At 50.6% G+C, this 19970-nt stretch overlaps 1 long non-coding RNA gene across 3 annotated transcripts; it reads left to right on the top strand.

Annotated features, from left to right (window-relative positions):
• The first annotated feature begins 12187 nt into the window (after positions 1–12187).
• On the top strand, positions 12188–19762 carry LOC128597316 (uncharacterized). Of its 3 annotated transcripts, XR_008383237.1 has the most exons (4): positions 12188–12455; positions 14143–14300; positions 16300–16481; positions 17732–19762. It is a non-coding gene; the product is annotated as an uncharacterized LOC128597316 (long non-coding RNA). The 3 variants fall into 3 exon arrangements; XR_008383235.1 differs by having other exon boundaries at positions 14143–16481; XR_008383236.1 differs by lacking the exon at positions 17732–19762 and adding an exon at positions 17456–17638 and having other exon boundaries at positions 14143–16481.
• The last annotated feature ends 208 nt before the right edge of the window (positions 19763–19970 follow it).

Here is a 19970-nt window from a genome sequence, read left to right as displayed (position 1 = left end):
GGCTGGGTTTGAACCCACCACTCTCAGTAAATGGGGCCTACTCATTGAGCCACAGGTGCCACCCAGAAATGGGTATTTTCATTTATAATTTTTCAAAAATGTTTATATGCATGAAGAACAGTTTAGGCCTCTTAGCCAGGAGCTGAAGATTATGCAGAGGCAAATTCTTTGAACTTTGGTGAAGGAGGGCATGAAGAAAGGCAAGACAAAACAGGTTTAGGTAATTCCAGCCATAGTTACTAGCCCAGAAGGGTCTGTGTCTGCATCTGAGGTGGAAGAGGAATGTTCCTTTTCATACTCTCATTCTTTATTGTGTAACTCTTGTTGGAATTCAGGGGGAAGGGGTTCTTCTGCTGGAGCAGAAGGGGATAGACCTAGAAACATAGATTTAAGTATTTCAATAAAGAGTTTTTGCTCCTTTGAGCGCGATTGCCCTATAATTTGTTACTCCTGATGAAGACTGCCCTTGCACTCCCAAAAATCTACTTAGTGACTGTGCACTTGAAAGACTTGGGACAGGACCCCCGACTCTGTCCTGAGCGACGACGACCCCAATCAACCGCAAGAGACAGCACTTGATGCAATCAGCAAGAGGATTTTATTCCAGCATGCTGGGGCTTAACTCGTAACTCTCTCAGGAGCAAAGAAGTCAAGCCCCGAACAGCAGGTTTTACAAGCTTATAAAGGCAAAAATCACAAAGTAGGGAGGGGTAGCAGACATAGCAGGGGCTTTCCAGATAAGAAGAACTCTGGTTCATTACTCATCTGTCTTAAGACAAGATCAGCAGTTAAACATTTGCTTAGCTCTTTTCTCAGAACTGGTTACCGGTTATCTGCTTCAGCTCAGGGCTATTTCCTGGAACAGTTACAAAAGGTCACATTCTTATGGTAGGGGGCGAGAGGTGCTGCTACATGAGGTGCTGCTACATGGCTGGCACCCCCCCCTTTGGATTTGGTAGTACTTTCCTTCATTCCCCCATTTGTTTTTTGGGAAGTTCTAATCATGGAACTTCTGGCTCTATGTATTTATTCTCATGGCTATCATCTCGGTGGACAGACTGGTAATGCTGCCTGAGTATTAATACTTGTACAGCACTCACTCTCTCCTGGATGAAGGTGACTATACGGTTGAAAATGCAGGGCCCAAAGGTAAGAATTAGAAGCAGTATAATAAAGGGACCTATTAAACTGGAAACGAGAGTGGTGAACCAAGGGGACTGGTTGTACCAACTTTCAAACCACCCTTGATGGGCCTCCTGGTCTTGTTGCCTTTTTTCCAGTCTCTCCCTGAGTTTAGACATGGAGTCTTTTACCAAGCCAGAGTGATCTATATAGAAACAGCATTCTTCTCTCAGTGCAGCGCATAACCCTCCATCTTTTAGGAACAGGAGGTCGAGTCCCCGTCTATTCTGCAATACTACCTCAGATAAGGAGGACAGTGACTCTTCTAGTTTTGTGATTGATTGTTCTATGGCTTTTAGGTCCTCATCTACGGCTGCTCGCAGTTCTTCGAGATACTGTGGGGTCTGGACAAGTGCAGCCGTTCCTGTTCCTACTCCGGCTGCCACCCCTATACCCATCAGGACAGCTAGGGTAATAGAGACTGGTTCCCTCTTCTGTCTACGGGGTCTGAGATTGAATTCTGCCTCGAAGGAACTCGCCTCGTGGTAGATAACTCTAGGTATTAACTGTACGAGGATACAGTAGTCTGTAGTGGAGTTAAACACTGATGAGGAAATGCACGGGGTTAGCCCCGTGCTGCAAGCCCACCATCCTCCTTTAGGGGGCACTAGATAATAATTGGTAGTGGTTGACGGGCTTTTTATGGTCTGATTACACAGATGCTGGTGATTTTCGGGGATCGTGCCTAGGCAAGTGCCTCGTCCAGAGACTGCTGTAAGGGTGATCCTGGACCCTCAGTCACAGGAATTATGGGAGGTGGTATTCTGGAAGATACCTGAGAAGGCGATTCCTTCATAATAGGGCGGGCCTGAAGCTAGGCACAACCAGCAAGATTCAGTAAGATTAGGGTTGGAAGTATTGAGGAAATTGAAAGCCTGCTGTATTAAGTTAAGGAGTCTCTGCCCGGTGCTTGGAGTCTCCGGGGATGTTACCTGGGGAGACAGTTCCGCAGGCGATGGGGCTGTGCTGGCCCCAGTTAATTGGGTGCTCCCTGGGGTCTGGGGCATACGGGGGGAAATAAGTGGCCTGGCTGGCAGCTGCTGTCCTGAGAGTACGATGTTGGGTCCTATCTGGACAGTGACGGGGGTTTCTATTTTTAATTTGATAAAGAAGGTAAATCCTTTATCCTACCCTGACATATAGAAACGGAATCCCCATGTTCTTCCTTTTATTCAATCTTGGGCTTGTTTCTCTCCGTGAAGGAAATATTTAGGGGGTTTGACCCTGCCCCGGTACTGCTTCTCTTTATGGTTATTAAGTCCCAAGAGGAGATGGGGTGCCAGGAGGCCTGCCTAGTCATTTCACATCCCCATTGCTTACAATAGAAATTTTCTATCCCCCTGCATCTGTTGGCCTGGCTTCTCATTCTCCCGTCCCGGGGACAGATATAGAACTCCGTTTGTCGCATCCGGCGCTGGGTGGGCAAGTTGCCACAGCCGGGGGCCTCTGCAATGTACTGGCCTTGGGATGTGGAGCCTTGGGTAAGTGAGCACTTTACCAAATGATGATCAAGGCTCGATGGAACCTCTTCAAAGGTCTCATCGGGGATATCCCAATTATCTAGCCCTGCTATTAAGGCACAAATATCTGGGGTGAGGGACGGCCACCAGGTCCAAGGAGGGTCCTCTTTTGTAGTACTCCATACTACAGCACCAGTCTGAGAGAGAACCTGCCAGGTTAACCTCTGGGGGGCATGGGGATTGGGACCGGAGCTACTTATCACTGGGAGTTGTATCAGCAGGAACAGGGCTACTGTGGCGGATGCGGAGCTTGAGGGGGTTGTCCGTCTTTTCCACTTTCCACCTGGAGTCTGGTGGTGGTGCTGGTTTGACATGAGATGCATGGATCCAGGCTGCGATGCCATCAACTTTTACTGCGGTCGGGGTTGTGAGCAGTACTAGGTATGGTCCTTTCCACCGTGGTTCAAGGTTGGCTGTCTGGTGGCGCCGGATGTACACCGAATCTCCAACCTGGAACTGGTGAGGTATTTGCAGATCTCCGGGCTTGTAGGCTTCCATCAGCCGGCTCCACACTTTTGCACAGTTTCAAGGGCTTTTTCAAAGGGGGTCAGCTTGAGAGTACTAGGGGTGTTGCACACACGGAACAGGGCAAAGGGAAGGAGGACTGTCCAGTCAGTAATACCAGTCTCTAAGGATAATTTAGTCATGGCCTCTTTTAGGGTTCTATTCATTCTCTCTACCTGCCCTGAGCTCTGGGGCCGATAAGCACAGTGTAATTTCCATTCAAGCCCCAGGATTTTGGCCAAACCCTGACTAACCTGGGCAATGAAAGCGGGACCGTTGTCGGATCCGATTACTTTGGGTAGCCCAAATCTTGGAAAAATCTCTTCTAATATTATTTTGGCCATAACTTGAGCAGTCTCCCTCTTTGTAGGAAAAGCTTCAACCCATCCTGAGAAAGTGTCTATGAACACTAGCAAGTACTTGTATCCGTACTTAGCCGGCTTAATCTCTGTAAAATCTGTTTCCCAGTAGCTTCCAGGGTGATCCCCTCGGAGTCGTTTTCCCTGAGGTAGTGTGCTAGGCTGGGTGTTTACTAATTGGCAAGGTCTGCACTCTTTTACAGCTGCATCAACGAGCTTACTTAATTCTATAATATAGTATGGAGAGGACTGAACAATGGTTTTCAGATGCTTGGGGCCCAGATGGGTTAATTTATGAAGTTGCCTGAGAAAGGTGATTGTCTGCTCCTCAGGGAGGATGTTTTTCCCTTCCGGGGTTTCTCGTATCCCCTCTGGGGATTCTAGGTGGAGGCCTAATCTGTCCATTCTCTCGAGATCCCGTTCCGAATATTTAAAATTTTTGATAAGGGGGGGTTGCTATTTCTTTAAGGCTAGGCCTTAAAGTGTTTTCATATAGCGGTAGGATGTTGAGCCCTTGAGCCGCTCGCTTAGCTTCTTTGTCGGCTCTTTGGTTTCCCTCGGCAACTCTGGACCCCCCTTTCTGATGTCCAGGGCAGTGGATTATGGCCACTCTCTTAGGCCATAACAGCCTCCAGTAGACTTAGGATTTCTTCCCTGTGTTTAATTTCTTTTCCTGCTGAAGTTAACAGTCCTTGCTGTCTGTAAATGGCCCCATGGACATGGGCTGTAGCAAAAGCATACCTTCTATCGGTGTATATGTTAACCTTTTTCCCTTCTGCCAAATGTAAGGCCTGGGTCAAGGCGACCAGCTTGGCCTTCTGGGCCAACGTCCCTTCAGGCAGATTACTTGCCCAGATGGTCTGCTTATCGTCCACCACCGCTGCCCTGGCCACCCTTTTACCTTCTATTATGGAGCTGCTCCCATCAGTGAACCAGGTCAGTTGGGCATCCGGCAGGGGCTGATCACAGAGGTCCCTCCGAGTTCCAGTCTCCTCAGCTAGTACTTCTGGGCATGTGTGTAATACATCCTCCCGGACAGAGGTATCAGGTAGTAGGGTAGCCGGGTTGAGGATGACAGGCGGGCCAAACTGGACTCTGCCTCCATTTAGTAGGAGACTCTGGTAGTGTGTCATGCGGGCATTGGACAGCCACCGATCAGGGGCCTGTCTGATGATGCTTTCTAAGGCATGGGGGGCAATGACTATCAACTTTTGCCCCATAGTCAATTTGTCTGCATCTTTTACCAGTACCGCCTCTGCCGCCTCTCAGACAGGCTGGCCAACCACCAGCGATGGGGTCTAATTTCTTGGAGAGGTATGCTACCGGTCTTTTCCATGGCCCTAAAGGCTGCATCAGCACCCCTCGGGCCACTCCTCTCTTCTCATCTACGTATAGGACAAAGGGCTTTGTTACGTCTGGTAGAGCCAGGGCCGGGGCTGATAATAATGCCTTTTTAATGTTGTCAAAGGCCCGCTGTTGGCTGGCACCCCACTCAAAGGGAGTGCTTTCCTTGGTCAAAGGGTAGAGGGGGGCTGCCAGAGTAGCAAACCCCGGTACCCATAAGCGGCAGAACCCCGCAGTCCTTAAGAATTCTCGCACCTGGCGGGGCGAACGGGGAACTGGAATCTGAGTCACAGTATGCTTCCTGGCTTCTGTTAACCATCTCTGCCCTCCTCTTAGGGTGTAACCCAGGTACATTACCTCTTTCTGGCAGATCTGGGCCTTCTTGGCGGAGGCTCGATATCCTAAGCGGGCTAGTTCTCCCAGCAACAGTTCTGTGCCCCGATGGCACTCTTCCTTTGTCGTTCCAGCTAGTAGTAAGTCATCTACATATTGTAGGAGCGTTACCTGAGGGTAGCTGGCATGAAAGTGAGCTAGGTCTTGGTGGAGGGCTTCATCAAAGATGGTTGGGGAGTTCTTGAACCCCTGTAGAAGTCGGGTCCATGTCAATTGCCCCGTTGTTCCAGAGTCCGGGTCTCTCCATTCAAATGCGAAGATGTTCTGGCTAGAGGAGTGTAGTCGGAGGCAGAAGAAGGCATCCTTCAAATCCAGGACGGTGTACCAGATATGGTCCGGAGGGAGAGAGCTTAACAGATTATAAGGGTTAGGCATGGTGGGGTGGATGTCTTGCGTCCACTTGTTTACTTCTCTCAAGTCCTGCACAGGGTGATAGTCTCTTGTGCCGGGTTTCTTGACGGGTAATAAGGGGGTGTTCCATGGTGACTGGCACTTCACTAGTATGCCCAGCTGTAGGAGACGCTGAATGTGAGGCCTAATCCCTTCCCAAGCTTCCCTAGTCATAGGATACTGGCGCACTGCCACAGGAGTGGAAGTAGCTTTGAGTTCTATGACTATAGGTGGCCTTTCTACGGCCAGTCCCATTCTGGCAGTTTTGGCCCATGCCCCAGGATATTTTTCTAGCCAGTCATGTACGAGACTAGTCCCTTTCTCCTGCTGCTTTTCAAAGAGTCTATGTTCATCCTCCAAATGCATGGTCGGGGCTGTTACTCTCTTATTCTGGGTTACCTCTGGGCCATCAGGAGTGAAAGTGATTTGGGCTTCCATTTTGGTGAGTAAATCTCTCCTGAGGAGGGGCGCAGGGCACTCAGGGATAATTAAGAACGAGTGGGTTACCCGTCCCACTCCCAGATCTACTGATCTTCGGGTAGTACATGAGTACTGCTGATGCCCTGTGGCCCCTACAACCCAAGACTTTTTCTTGGAGACGGGTCCTGATGGTTCGAGTAGGAATGAGTGTTGAGCTCCGGTGTCTACTAGGAACTCAACTGGCTTCCCCTCCACCTTAAGTATTACCCTAGGCTCGGCGAGGGGTTCTGAGCTCTGTCCCCGCTTATCTTCTTCTTCCTCTAAGGCCAGTACTTTCTTGGAGAGTTCTTTCTTCCTTTTTTTAGGACATTCCCTGGCCCAGTGCCCCTTCTCCTTACAGTAGGCACATTGATCCTTATCTAACGGGACGTGGTTGCCCAGGCTACCTGACTTCTTAGTTCTACCTTGGGTCTGTTCTTGGCTCTTCTCCCCTACTACTGCAGCCAAAATCCGTGTTAAGTTTTTCTCCTTCCTTCGGTCTCTCTTATTTTCCCTTTCCTCTCTCTCTTTCTCTTTTCTCTGCTTTTTTCTTCCTCAGTTTCTCTTTTATGGTATACTTTCTTTTTTTTTTTCAATTTTTTTTTTTATTGTTGGGGATTCATTGAGGGTACAATAAGCCAGTTACACTGATTGTAATTGTTAGGTAAAGTCCCTCTTGCAATCATGTCTTGCCCCCATAAAGTGTGACACACACTAAGGCCCCACCCCCCCTCTCCATTTTATGGTATACTTTCTCAGCTTCCTTAACTAAATCCTGCAAGGTATAATCCTGCAATCCTTCAATCCTCTGCAACTTTCTTTTAATGTCTACAGCTGACTGCCCTATGAAAGTCATAACCACGGAAGCCCTCTGTCCTTCAGAGGCAGGGTCAAATGGTGTGTAGCGCCTAAAAGCTTCCATTAGACTCTCAAGAAACACTGAGGGGGGTTCCGTGGCCCCCTGTATTACTTCTCTTACCTTAGCCAAATTAGTGGGGCGTCTTGCCGCCCCACGGAGGCCAGCCACTAGAGCCTGGCGATAGACTGTCAGTCGCTCCCTACCTTCTGCCGTGTTGAAGTCCCAGTCAGGTCTGGAGAGGGGAAAGGCAGCCTCGATGATGTTGGGGAGCTGGGTAGGACACCTGTCCGCCCCGAGTACATTCTTCCTAGCTTCTAGTAAAATCCTCTCCCTCTCTTCAGTAGTGAAGAGAGTCTGTATGAGCTGCTGGCAGTCATCCCATGTGGGCTGATGAGAGAACATCAGGGACTCTACCAGCCCAGTCAGGCGTTGGGGGTCTTCTGAAAAAGGGGAGTGATTAGTTTTCCAGTTATACAGGTCTGCGGAAGAAAATGGCCAGTACTGGAGGTGCTGGAGAGGAGGTGGTCCCTCATCTGTTGCCACCGGTGGGGGGCTGTATGCCCTCAGGGGCAGGGCAACAGTAGTGTCTGGAGACATTCCTCCCTGGCGGTGACTCCTGGTACCTTGTACGGGCCCCAGTGAAGGTTCCCCCAGGGGTGCAGAGGGGGCAATCGCCAGATCCGGCGATGCTGGTCCTCCCTGCCCACTGACAGGAGCCAAGGTGGGAGGGTATGGGGGAGGAGGGGGTGGAGGGTCGAGGAGAAGATGATCAGCCTGAATTTCCAGGTAGATCTTCTCAGGGGGGTCTGAGCTGTCGCCCCCTTTTCTGGAACTGGAAGATTGGACAGCGAGCACCCGAGGATTAGACGGGAGCCTGGATGTGGCAGTCCACGGCTGAACCCAGGGGGGCGGATTCTGCACCAGGTCCTGCCAGACTATAATGTAAGGCTGTTGATCCGGATGGGCTCCCGGTCCTCTCTGAAAAACAATCTCTTTGATAGCAAAAATAAGAGATAAGTCAAAGGTTCCTCCTGAGGGCCAGCCGAAGTTAAAAGTGGGCCACTCCGAGGAGCAGAAAATCTGCCATGGGCCTTTTTTAACCTCTACTGACAGGTCACGACCTCTTCTCTTCACTTCAGTCCAATGATCTAGAGTCAAACTCAGAGGGGTTGTCACAGTCTGTCCCATCGTCAGTAGATATGTCAGAAACACAAATAACAGAAATAACAGAAATATTACAGATACAAGGACCTACCTACCACACTTGGTCCCTCACAAGTCTACAATAGAATCAGACGGGCGCGTTTCCCGTAATTTTTGATTGAACAACCGGACTCGATCAGCGCCCTTACAGCAGGAGACAACCAGGTGTCCCTGGTTCTCCTCAATTCCTGGGGCGTCCCCCAGGATTTCAGCCTGTGGTCCTCTGGGCACGTCTACTGACCACTGTCCGGCCACTCTCATGAGGTGCCGAACGGCTGTGAAATCGAAAGCACACACTCAAAGTCAAACAAAGGACTTAAAACACAGACCAGAACAAAGGACTGAAAACACAGACCAGACAGTTTTCGGTGTACCCCTTTCTTACCTCCAAGGTTGACTCTGCTGGTGAGGGGTGCTCATCAAATGCCGGACAAGCCCCCAAATGAAAGATTTGGGACAGGACCCCCCACTCTGTCCTGAGCGACAACAACCCCAATCAACAGCAAGAGACGGCACTTGATGCAATCAGCAAGAGGATTTTATTCCAGCATGCTGGGGCTTAACTCGTAACTCTCTCAGGAGCAGAGGAGTCAAGTCCCGAACAGCAGTTTTTACAAGCTTATGAAGGCAAAAATCACAAAATAGGGAGGGGTAGCAGACATAGCAGGGGCTTTCTGATAAGAAGAACTCTGGTTCATTACTCATCTGTCTTAAGACAAGATCAGCAGTTAAACATTTGCTTAGCTCTTTTCTCAGAACTGGTTACCGGTTATCTGCTTCAGCTCGGGACTATTTCCTGGAACAGTTACAAAAGGTCACATTCTTATGGTAGGGGGCGAGAGGTGCTGCTACATGAGGTGCTGCTACATGGCTGCCCCCCCCCTTTGGATTTGGTAGTACTTTCCTTCACACTCTCACTTCTTTCTTCTCGTGGGGTTTCCCTCACCTGCGTGTGCACCTACAGTTCTTTGCTCTGATCCCTGTTCAGGCGTCACCTGTCATGAACCAGTGCAGCAAAGGGGAGTGAACCAGAGTGGAATTGGTGGGTAATGAGGAAAATACAGCACAAGAGAAGACACAGAAACAAAGGATGGGATCAGGAAGACTGACTGAGCTAATGGCTGCAGCCAGCACCCAAGCACAAATCAGCTTTATTTTATAGTATCTGTATAGGGTTCTCTACAGGGAAGTAGCATAATCAAAAGACATATTTTTGGTCTTACAATATGATTGGAAACTGTAAATGACTCGAATAGAGACAAACATCTTGTTAATGGTTTCTACTCAACTTCATTAACATATGATAGGAAGTAATAAGGGAGAGGTCAAGAGGATCTCTGAGCAGTTAGCAAAACAAAGGAAGAACTACATGACTTAGTGGTTTCTACTGAACTTTGTTAGCATGGGACAAGGAGAGAGAAGGGAGAGATCTCAAGGATCTCTACATAGTTAACTAGACAAAGAAAGGACTAGGTGACTTGACTTCTGGCAGAGGGAGCATGAAGACAGGAATATGGCTGTTTTGAGAACAGAGCAGAAGCAGTTGGAAGCTCATTCTCTGAATGTTCCCCAGTCTGTGAGGGCCCTGCCATTTCACAGCCCTCTCTCCACAAAGGATAATTTCAAGAATTTAGCCTGGCATAGTCCCTAAAAGTAGAACTTAACATACTCTATTTCTCAGGTTTGTCTTTACTCATCCCTGAAAACAGCTCAAATCTCACATGCAAGCTTAAGGAATTTTGTACCAAATTCAGATGCCTTATTTTAAATTTCCCCTGGGGTTAAAAATGCACTGAGTCTGAAAAGTTCTCCAACATGACAGGACACCAGCTGGGAGGCTGAGGCACTTGGGGCCAGTGCAGCACAAAGCTAATGTGCCCTGAGTCAACAGGGATCAGCTGAACCATGAAAATAAAAACATAAAAGGAGGAAAGGCAAAGGGATAGAGGAAATAGGTCAGAGACATAAATCACCATGGGATGGGGGGAGGGGTGATTTTTTTCTGCCTTTTTAAATGCCTTTATGTTTCTTCCAACATTATTTTTTCAAAAATATGCATTATTACTATTAAAAACATTAAAGTGGAAAACAAAAAGAATAAACAGAAAAGAAAGGGCCCACATAACTCAGCGGTCTAGAAATCTATTTCCAGCAGAAGGGACAAGTTTGGACAGATCCATTCAGAACCCTGTTGGTGACCAGAGGCTGGGCTCCTAGACAAATGGAGGAACTTAGGGGTTTTGGCTGGGCAGGGATCAGAGGCTCATTAACTTTCATACATGTGTGTAATACATGGGGTCATGCATGACCCAAGGTAGCACCTGCTGAGAAAGCTTGGGGTACAGGAGGCTGAGTTCTAGTCCCAACTCTGTCCAAACGGGATTCTTTTCTACTCACTCTTCCTGTAAGGAACACAGGCATGGGGAAGGGGAGATAGGGAGTTCTCTGGGAGTTCCTTGAGAAGTTCTGAAAAGCCTCCACTGTACCCTTTCCCCTTACTAAGCCAAAGTGCTCACAATTCTCCACCCCCCCCCCCACCATTATGCTGTACTTAAACTCAAGGAAATGATTAAGAAGGATGCTCAGTACACTTAACTTCTGTTTCTGGAATCTGGATTTTTCTCTAATTTTGGTTTTGGCCTCTAGTGCTCACTGCAGGGCAGGTAGGCGGAAGGCAGGATCGGGGGTACAGTGAGGCCCCAAGAAGATAAGTTTAGGTCTCCAGGGGCACTGAGGCAGACCCTACCAGTGTGGGGTGGTCTCCTGGGTGGGTGGGGGCACTGTGTATTTCTTTCACACCACACTGGCACTGGAGACTAGGATTTGAAAGCTGGGGACCTTGTACCTCTGGAATTATGTGTGGACACTCCCTCACATGGGCAAGGCATACATTGGTCCAGACTGGGAGGAAGGTGGAGTGAGAGGCCTCCACCTGCACGGGCACCGCCAGTACAGAGGACACATCGTATGGTCGTGTCATTCCCACGGAGCAGCTGGGCACAGCAGAAGCACAAGCACTGGGGGTCCTGCCAGGAAAGCGTCTGTCTCTTTTTCCCTCTATCCCACTCCCTGATCATTGGAGTTCCTGGTAGGAACTGAGAGCCCTCCTTGGCCTGAGAAGCCAAGACATTAAAATCAAGTCTAGATTTGGTGGCGCCTGTGGCTCACTGAGTAGGGCTCCAGCCCCATGTACCGAGGGTGGCGGGTTTGAACCCACTCTGGCCAAACTACAATAAAAAAAATAGACGGGCATTGTGGCGGGTGCCTGTGCTCCCAGCTACTCAGGAGGCTGAGGCAAGAGAATTGCCTGGGCCCAGGGGTTGGAAGTTGCTGTCAGCTGTGACAGTACAGCTCTCTACTGAGGGCAACAAAGTAAGATTCTGTCTCTACCAAAAAAAAAAAAAGAAAAATCAAGTCCAGATTATTCTCCAGCTCATTTCCAAATGCATCCAGAACCCTGCCACTCTACTGTTTCTCTGCTAATTGGTACCCCCTCCAGTCCTCAATTAACTCACAAATTTATTTTTTATTTATTTTTATTTTTATTTTTTTTATTGTTGGGGATTCATTGAGGGCATAATAAGCCAGGTTACACTGATTGCAATTGTTAGGTAAAGTCCCTCTTGCAATCATGTCTTGCCCCCATAACTCACAAATTTATTTAACAAGCATTTGCTGAGCCCTGCTCTGGCACCAGGCTCCAAGGCAGAGATGAAATTGTGAGCATCAGCCCTAGGGAGCCTACAGTCCAGTGTGGGAGGCAGATACCCATCAAATAGCAACATGAAGCAATGTACCTCTGTAAACTGGACATGTGCCACAGAGGAGAGATATAGTGTGTGACTTCACAGGCTGAGCCATGGACCAGGGACAGCTTCCCGGTCAGGCTATCTCTAAAGGGCCAGTGGGAGGTGGGTGGGGAGGGAGCAGCCTAGCTAGATCTTGGGCTGGTTGGAGAGGGAGGGTAAGGAAAGGGTGGGCATGGAAGGAGGCAGAGGGAGGCCCATCCAGGAGAAGCAGACCCTCATCGCTGAGTATATATATTTTTTATTCTAAGAGCAATGGAAATCCTTTGATCTGTTTCAAGCAGAGACAGAGGAAGAAAGAGAGAGAACCTGGCCACAAGGGGTGTGGGAGTAAGGACTCAGTGACAAGGCTCAGGTCTCTGATGCTCACTGAGGACCAACTTCCTGGGCAAGCTTTGGCTGGTGTGGGGAACGGGGCAGACTGGGAGCTCTGCAGGTTGTATGTCTGGGGGCATGTAGGCTGGGCCCTAAGATGGAGGGAACATAGCCTGAATCCTGAGATGGGGGTACGACTGGGCTCTGAGATGGGGAGAGACACACTGAGCCCTGAGATGAAGGGATATGGCCTAGGCACAGAGATGGGAGTATGTTTGGGCCCTAAGATAGGGGTATGGCCTGGGTCCTGAGATGGGGTACAGCTTAAGCTCTGAGATGGGGGTATGGCCTGGGCCCTAAGATAGGGGTATGGCCTGAGCCTGAGACGGGGGGGTACAGCCTGGGCCCCAAGATGGGAGGTATGGCCTGGGTCCTGAGATGGGGGTATGGCCTGTGCCCTAAGAGGGGGTATAGCCTGAGCTTGAGAGAGGGGGGTATGGCCTGAGCCTGAGACGGGGGGGTACAGCCTGGGCCCCAAGATGGGAGGTATGGCCTGGGTCCTGAGATGGGGGTATGGCCTGTGCCCTAAGAGGGGGTATAGCCTGAGCTTGAGAGAGGGGGGTATGGCCTGGGCCCTGAGGTGGGGGGTGTGTGGCCTGGGCCCTGAGGTGAGGGGTACAAGCCTGGGCCCTGAGATGGGGGTATGACTTGAGTGTCAGCCCTTTCATTTTCCCACTGTACATGGGAGCCTTGTGGCTCATGGTAGGGTCACTAGAACTGGAATTCTGCTCTATTGAAAACCCAAAAAGGCCACAGGAGAATGAGAGTTTGTGCTCTTTTTGGTGTTTACTCCAATTTCTCTTGCTAACTCAGGTGGTATGTTAAATGGTGAATGAGAAATCATCCTCAAATAGCCCTGCTTGTACTGGTGTCTGCTCTGGGCATTGCTGCTCCAGGGCTGGAAGTGGGGGAGGGGGAGGGGGCCAGCAGTCTGCAGAGCCCCAGCGCCTGCCTCATGGTGACTCACAGTGCCAGCTCCCACTGCCTGTCGCTATTTTTATACCAGTGCCTGCTTGTATCTGACTTGCTAAATGAGCCTTTCAGCCAGCAGGCAGAGGGGAATTTGATGGTAGAGGATAAGGACCAGGGCAATAATCTAGATGTCTAAATAGGAATTACAGAGCGATCCCTGCTCTTATCAGGAGCTCTTTGCCTCTTTAATAACCAGGCACTTTTGAGAGATGCTGCCAGCCCTCAGTAGTAATGGTTCTGGGAACCAGGGCAGAGTTGCCCAGAACAACAGGCTGGGCGCTGGCACCAAAGAGTGGCAGCAGCTGCAGGAGGGGTTCAGGGAAGCTCTGCTAATAGGAGCTTAAATGTGATGGCCACATAGTAAGACCCATACACAGTGAGGGCTGTTGCTGTCACACAGGGCACACAATGGATGATCTGGAGCAAAGTAAGAAGAGAAGTAACAGTCAGAGGCCCAGGGCTTCCATTGTGGAAGTGGGGCTGCCGCCTGTAAATCCATCCACAGTTTGGAGCCTCAGTTTCCTCATCTGCAAAGGGGGATTAATATCCCTACCTTTGTGCAGTTGGGAGGTTTCAGCAAACTGACAGGAGAAACCCAGTGTCTGTGTTAGTTGTGCTGGGAGGGAGGCATCATGGCCCCTGTCATCTGCAGGGCTCTGCCCATGGGAAGCATGGCTCTTTCTGTGCTCTGTGAGGGGCCCCAAAGCCTTTCCAGGGGCAATGATGAGAATCAAGGGCAGAGATGCTCTACCAAGCTCCTTAATCAAATCTTCCAGCCCCTCTGGGTTTCAGCCTCCTCACCTAGAAAAGGAAGACACTGGAAAATCTCCAAGGTGACATTCATTCCTCCTGGGTTCCATGGTTCAACAACTTGGTGCATCGGTTTGCATGATATGGAGTCTGGCCTGCTGATGTTAACTTGTTCTATCAGAAGGTAAATGTCTAATCTGTTCATTCTTTTGCCTTAGATGTACTATGAAGAGGAGAATTAGGGTTTCCTCTTGCTGAGAGGAACTTAAGGAGTCAGGAGCCACAGAGCACCCTTTATTCCACCCTTTCCAAGGGATGGATGGCTAGAACTGAAGTGTGTCCCTGTGCCCAGAATGGACACCGGCCCTGCTATTCTCCCCCAGCTCGTGGGCCTGGTGGAGAAGAGCCATGACCTTGTTGGATCTGTCCTTTGGAAGAATCCCCTTGCTAAGAATATGATGCCAGGTCCCCAGGGCACACTGAGGTAGAGTCCTGGACCCCTTCCAGCACAGATCTGAGGGGCTCAGGGTCATGCCCGCTGGCACAGTCCTCTCCTTTCTGAAGACCCATGAATGGCAGCTGTCCTCTCCTTCACATATTCTCTCTGCCTGGCCCTGGAAGGAAGAAAAGGTCACGGACAAGGGGCCTTTCCCCTCCTTTCCTTGGATAAGCAAGCAAAGTTTAATTTCTTTTTTTTTTTTTTTTGAGACAGAGTCTTACTTTATCGCCCTCGGTAGAGTGCCATGGTGTCACAGCTCACAGCAACATCCAACTCTTGGGCTTAGGCAATTCTCTTGCCTCAGCCTCCCCGGTAGCTGGGACTACAGGCGCCCGCCACAAGCCCGGCTGTTTTTGTTGCAGTTTGGCTGGCCAGGCTCCAACCCGCCACCCTCAGTATATGGGGCCGGCACCCTACCCACTGAGCCATCAAAGTTTTAATTTCTAACTCAAAAGCTGAAAGAGTGGCTCTGGGAGAGAGAAAAAAGCATCCAGGTCCCTGGGAAGCCCTCAGGGCTAGCAGGGCTCAAAGCACCTCCTGTCCTGCCCTGCCCTCTCCCATCCCCTGTACCACCTGCTCCTTCTCTGGGCACTGTGGCAGCAGCACTGGCCTCTTCTCATGGACACTGTCTCTCAGTGCCCAGGGGCCTGGCTCCATAGGAGCCAGGAAGTCACTCTGAACTTCTGACCAGGTGTTAGGAATGCTCTATCTTCACTGAACATGTGGCTGGAGCTTTTATGTGCAGGGCCTGTGATCCTGGGCAAACGATAGTGTGCCTTTTCTGGGGAGAAGGTAGCCTTGAAGTGCCCCAAATTTCTGGCATGGTTCTTGTTAAGCTGGGGGACTCCTTATCATGTGCCTCCAGAAACCCACATAGGACTGGCTTAGTGAGGGCGCACTGGCTGGAGTCTCCTGGTGTCTCTTCCTGTTGTGAACTGGGGTCAGAGGATCTTTCCTCTGGGGCCAAGAATGTAAGGAGCTGGTTGCTCTGGGGGATAGCTAGTAGTATTCTCATTCAGCAGATTTGGAAATAAGGCTGATGGCTGATCATGACATCAAGGAGCCTGTCTCTCTAGTTTCTTCTGTCATGGAATGTCTGGGCAGGAATGTGGTGGTGAGGAAGCTGGCAAGTTGGGGCAGCCTTGGGAACAGGGATTTCTAGGTGAGAGATAAAAATGGGCCCTCCCTCCGGGCCCCGCCGTCAGAGCCAACAGTGAAGACTATGTCTGCCACCTTCATGAAGTAGGTTTTTGACATTTTTCTCCTTTGAGTGACTTCCTTATGTTCTGTTTCATGCTGTTGACCATTATCAGGGAGTGTATATGGCCCCTTCTCCCCACATACAGCCTGCCTGGTCCTCTAACTATACTGAAAGTGCCAGAGCTGCTCTGATAGAAGGGCCTGGGTGTAGGAAGGAGGCTGTGGGGAGGAAGCTGCCAAGGCCACCTGGGACGTGCTCACGATGACAGCTGGGCCACATGCCTGTCATTCCCTCCAGTACTGATCCTCTTGATTCAGGGTGCTGCTGGCACAGCAGGAAGCAAGGCCTTGGGCTCTGGGACCAGGCGCCCTGGAGCTTTTAGGGCAAGGCCAGGGGAGGATAGATGAGTGCAGGTGTCAGCTTTCCTTCTGTCCTTGCATGGCCAGGGCCCACAGCTGCCTTCTGATTTGTGTGTATTATTAGGTCCCAGGGACTCCTGCAGCCTTAGCAAGTCTTACGGGGTGGGGCCCACACCCCACTTATTGGAGGGCCCTCACCTCTGAACCTGAGTTCTACCCAAGCTCCTCCAGCCCAGCCCACTGCCTCTCCTAGGAAAAATGAAGAAGGGACTAGTTCTTGCTGTACCCCCTTCCATGAACCACCAGGTGGGCACGCCTTGCTCAGCTGCACCCCCAGCACCCCACAGTGAATGACTCCTTTCTGTTCCATAAATTGACTTAGCTCATGGCTAATAGGGCTTACTTTCTCCCTGGAGTAACATATAGGCATGTTTACCAGAGAGGTTAATATCTCACTCTACAAGGGAGGGTAACTTTGGAAATTAAGATGTACTGATCCCGGAGGGGTGGGGGCCCTTTAGGGCTGAGCTCTGGTCTGGGAGGAAGGAGCTCTCTTCTCTATCTCCCTATTCGACCATGGCTGGGTGAAGGAGGGAGGCCCTGAAGCTCCGACAAGAGGGTGAGGAGAAGGGACAGCAGACCCCTCCTCTGGCTGCATTGGTCAAGAGAAGTGGACCTCTGCCCAGGTAGCCCAGGGGTGTAGAGGTAGAGCCCACTAAGCAGGGTGTAGGCACAGCCTGAGGGGTGGGTCCACCTGCCCCTGAGTAGGTGGGTGAGTGGGTTCAGGGCCTGGCCTGGTCTAGGGAGCAGGTGCACTTGGGTCTTATGCTTGTCTCCTTCTTTGAAGATCTGACCCCAGCTGGAAGGATTCCCAAGGGGCGGGGGAAGGTCTGAGAGGGGGTTACGTTGTGACTATCCCTCTCTGAGAGCTTGTGAGCTTTCTGGGCAGGCATGGTCAGGACAGCCTCATCTGCCTGATGTGCCTTCCTGGCCAGGGCCCCTCCTTTCCCCACTTCCCTTCCTCCAGGGGAAGCGCCAGGATGACCAGGGTTTCCTCTCAGTTCTTTCCTGCCACATCCAGAAGGCAAGGGGCAAGGATCCTTCTCTACCCTACCCCTGACGTCCTGCCTGCTGTTATGGGTCCACAGCTCAGGGACACAGGATGCTTTGGCTCCCGAATGCCACCTTCACCTGGGGGCCTCAACCTCCAGGGAGGGGGCTGGGCTGCACCCCCACCTCTGCAGCGAGGCCAACCTAGGGCCTCGCCTGTGTGCCGCTAGGCCCCTCATGCTTCTCAGCTGACAGACTCCAGGCTGAGGCCCAGCTCTGCACCGTGGGAGGAAGAGGCAACTGTGATGACCTTTTGCCTGCTGCATGTGCGGGGCAGGACACCCTGCAGCCCCAGCGTGAGATGGACCCAAAACTGGGCAGGGAGGCTTTGTGCCCAAGATGGCCCAGCCACTGCTCTAAGGTCTGAGGCCTCTGATATAGCAAAGGAAGGTGGCACTGGCTCAGAGGTAAATGCTGATGTGAAAACATAAAAATCTCCATTTCAGATACTGTGGAGAGGACACTGGATATTCCAGAGCCTGGAAGGAGGTTTCATGCCTGCCTTGTTTTTAATGACAGGGCCAATGTGACCCCAGCTGACATCTGGATTACAAAAAGCACATTTGATTACTCTGCAGTTTTACTTGTCACTCAGTTGTCTGCCATCACGTAAATACAATGGGAACAGACTCAAATGCTTCCCCACACAAAGGAAAAAGATTTTCCTTGCCACAGAACAGTGTCATCCTTTTAGTCTCTGGGTGCCACCCTACCTCACTACACCTACAGTGTCTGGTCATTCTGGATGTTCATGCTGGTGCTGGATGGAGGGTCTGTGCCCAGAAAACAGAGTTCTCTGACTGGTTCATTAGAGCCCGTTGGGACTTTCCTGAGTGAGGGAAGGACTCAAAGGTGCTCACTGGGTGGGAAGGATTATGAGAAGCCAGGTCTTTGCCCTGCAGGAAAAGGCCACCTAGTCCTCTGTGCCTGCAGCATGGTCCACCTCTCCCCACCGTGAAAACACTGGCCTTCTTCTCCCTTAGTCTGGAAGTAGCCTCACTTAACGCTATGGCCTGAGCTCTGCCTTTGGACCAGATGGCAGTGACTGGTACCAAGCCACCATGGCCTATTTTAAGGGACTATTTGTCTGGGGTAGGAGCAGGTCCCAACTGCCCTCCATACTCCCCTTCTCTGCTCTGGGACGAAAGGGCTATACCACTGGGACCTTCCATTTTGCTCACTGTCAGTAGAGGGCACAGAAGACATGTCTGAGGGACAGGCAGGGCTTGCAGATCCTGGAGGCTTCTGGATTAAACAGAAAGGGACCTTTGGCTGAAAGCATCCTGAGAATGAAGCACAGGTATCTTAAGAGGTAGACTATTACAAAGTAGAGAAAGGTCTCATAACTCCACCTTCTGCTGAAGACCTTTACCAGATGGGCCCAAACTTTGAGGGTCTTCAAGTTTTGGTGTTTAATGTGTGCTCCATCCCTGCTTCTAAATCTGAGACAGGTAAGTCAAGGGGACAGGCTCCTACCGTGCACCACCTAGCACTCTGCTGGCCATTGGGGAAAATCGCCTGGAAAGAGAGACATCAGTCCTACTCAGAAGAGCTCGCAGACTTGGGGAGAGGGAAGGTACAGAATCACATCAGGAGTGCAGCTCAGATGTTCAGGGCCCATGTGACCTCTGTGGGCTGGCACAACATGACAGAGGCTTCCCAGGGCCTGGGGAGGGGCATGTCTGATGGTTATTGAATCTGAACAATCACTCCCCAGACGTGTGATCTTGGGGAGTCAATTTTGCCCCTTTCCTCCAAGCCTCCGCATCTTTGTCTATAAAACAAGAAAAGTATTTGTAAGAATATTGTGTGGGTTAAGGTGAAGTTGTCCACGTAGCCTTCAGCAGGGTGTGTGGCACATAGAGCTCTGGCCGTTCACCAGCTTTCATTGTTACTTAACAAGGAGAGTGGACTCCAAGGCCACCTGCCCTGCCCTAGTTGCTGTCATCCCTCAGGCAAGGCCTCATGTGGAGAGGTTGTATGCCTGAGGTGCTACCCTGCTGGGTGGGACAGCTGTACCCACTGCTGTAAGGACACAAGCAGGACCCTGCACAAGCTCATGCCTTAAGTCAGGCTCCTTCCTTATCCCGCCGAAGCAGAAAGGACTACAATGTGTGGTAGACAGAATAATGGCTCCCAAAGATGTCTGCGTCCTAATCCCTGGAATTTAGTGTGTTCGTTACCTTATATGCAAAAGAGACGTTGCAGATGTGACTAAAGCAAGGACCTCCATAGGTGGGAGATTATCGTGGATTATCCAGATGAGCCTAATGTAATTGCATGGGTTCTTATAAGAGGGGGGGCAGGAGGGTCAGAGGTCAGAGCCATAGGAGGAGGAGAAACAAGGGAGACAGCAATTGGGGAGGTGCCATGGCAGACAGGACGCTGTAGGCCAAGGAGTGCAGAGGCCTCTGAGGAAGACTGCTTCTCTGGAGCCTTCAGAAGGAACATGGCTTTACCAGTACTTTGATGTCAGATGTCTGATCCTCCAGAAGTATACGATAATAAATTTGTATTGTTTAAGCTACTAAGTTTGTGGTAATTTGTTCCAGTGGCAATAAAAAAAGAATGCAAGTGTCATACAGAAAACGGCACTTTCCTAGGCTGCTTTCCCTCTTCGAATGGGCCAAACTTGCCGGAGAGGCAGCAGGAAGCACTGGCAAAGGGCATGTCTTCCTTCAGGAT

Source organism: Nycticebus coucang, chromosome 10 (assembly GCF_027406575.1).
Source record: "Nycticebus coucang isolate mNycCou1 chromosome 10, mNycCou1.pri, whole genome shotgun sequence".
In the NCBI taxonomy this organism is placed as follows: domain Eukaryota; kingdom Metazoa; phylum Chordata; class Mammalia; order Primates; family Lorisidae; genus Nycticebus; species Nycticebus coucang.
The sequence above is the reverse complement of the archived record's forward strand: the minus strand, read 5'-3'. Positions and strand labels throughout refer to the sequence as shown.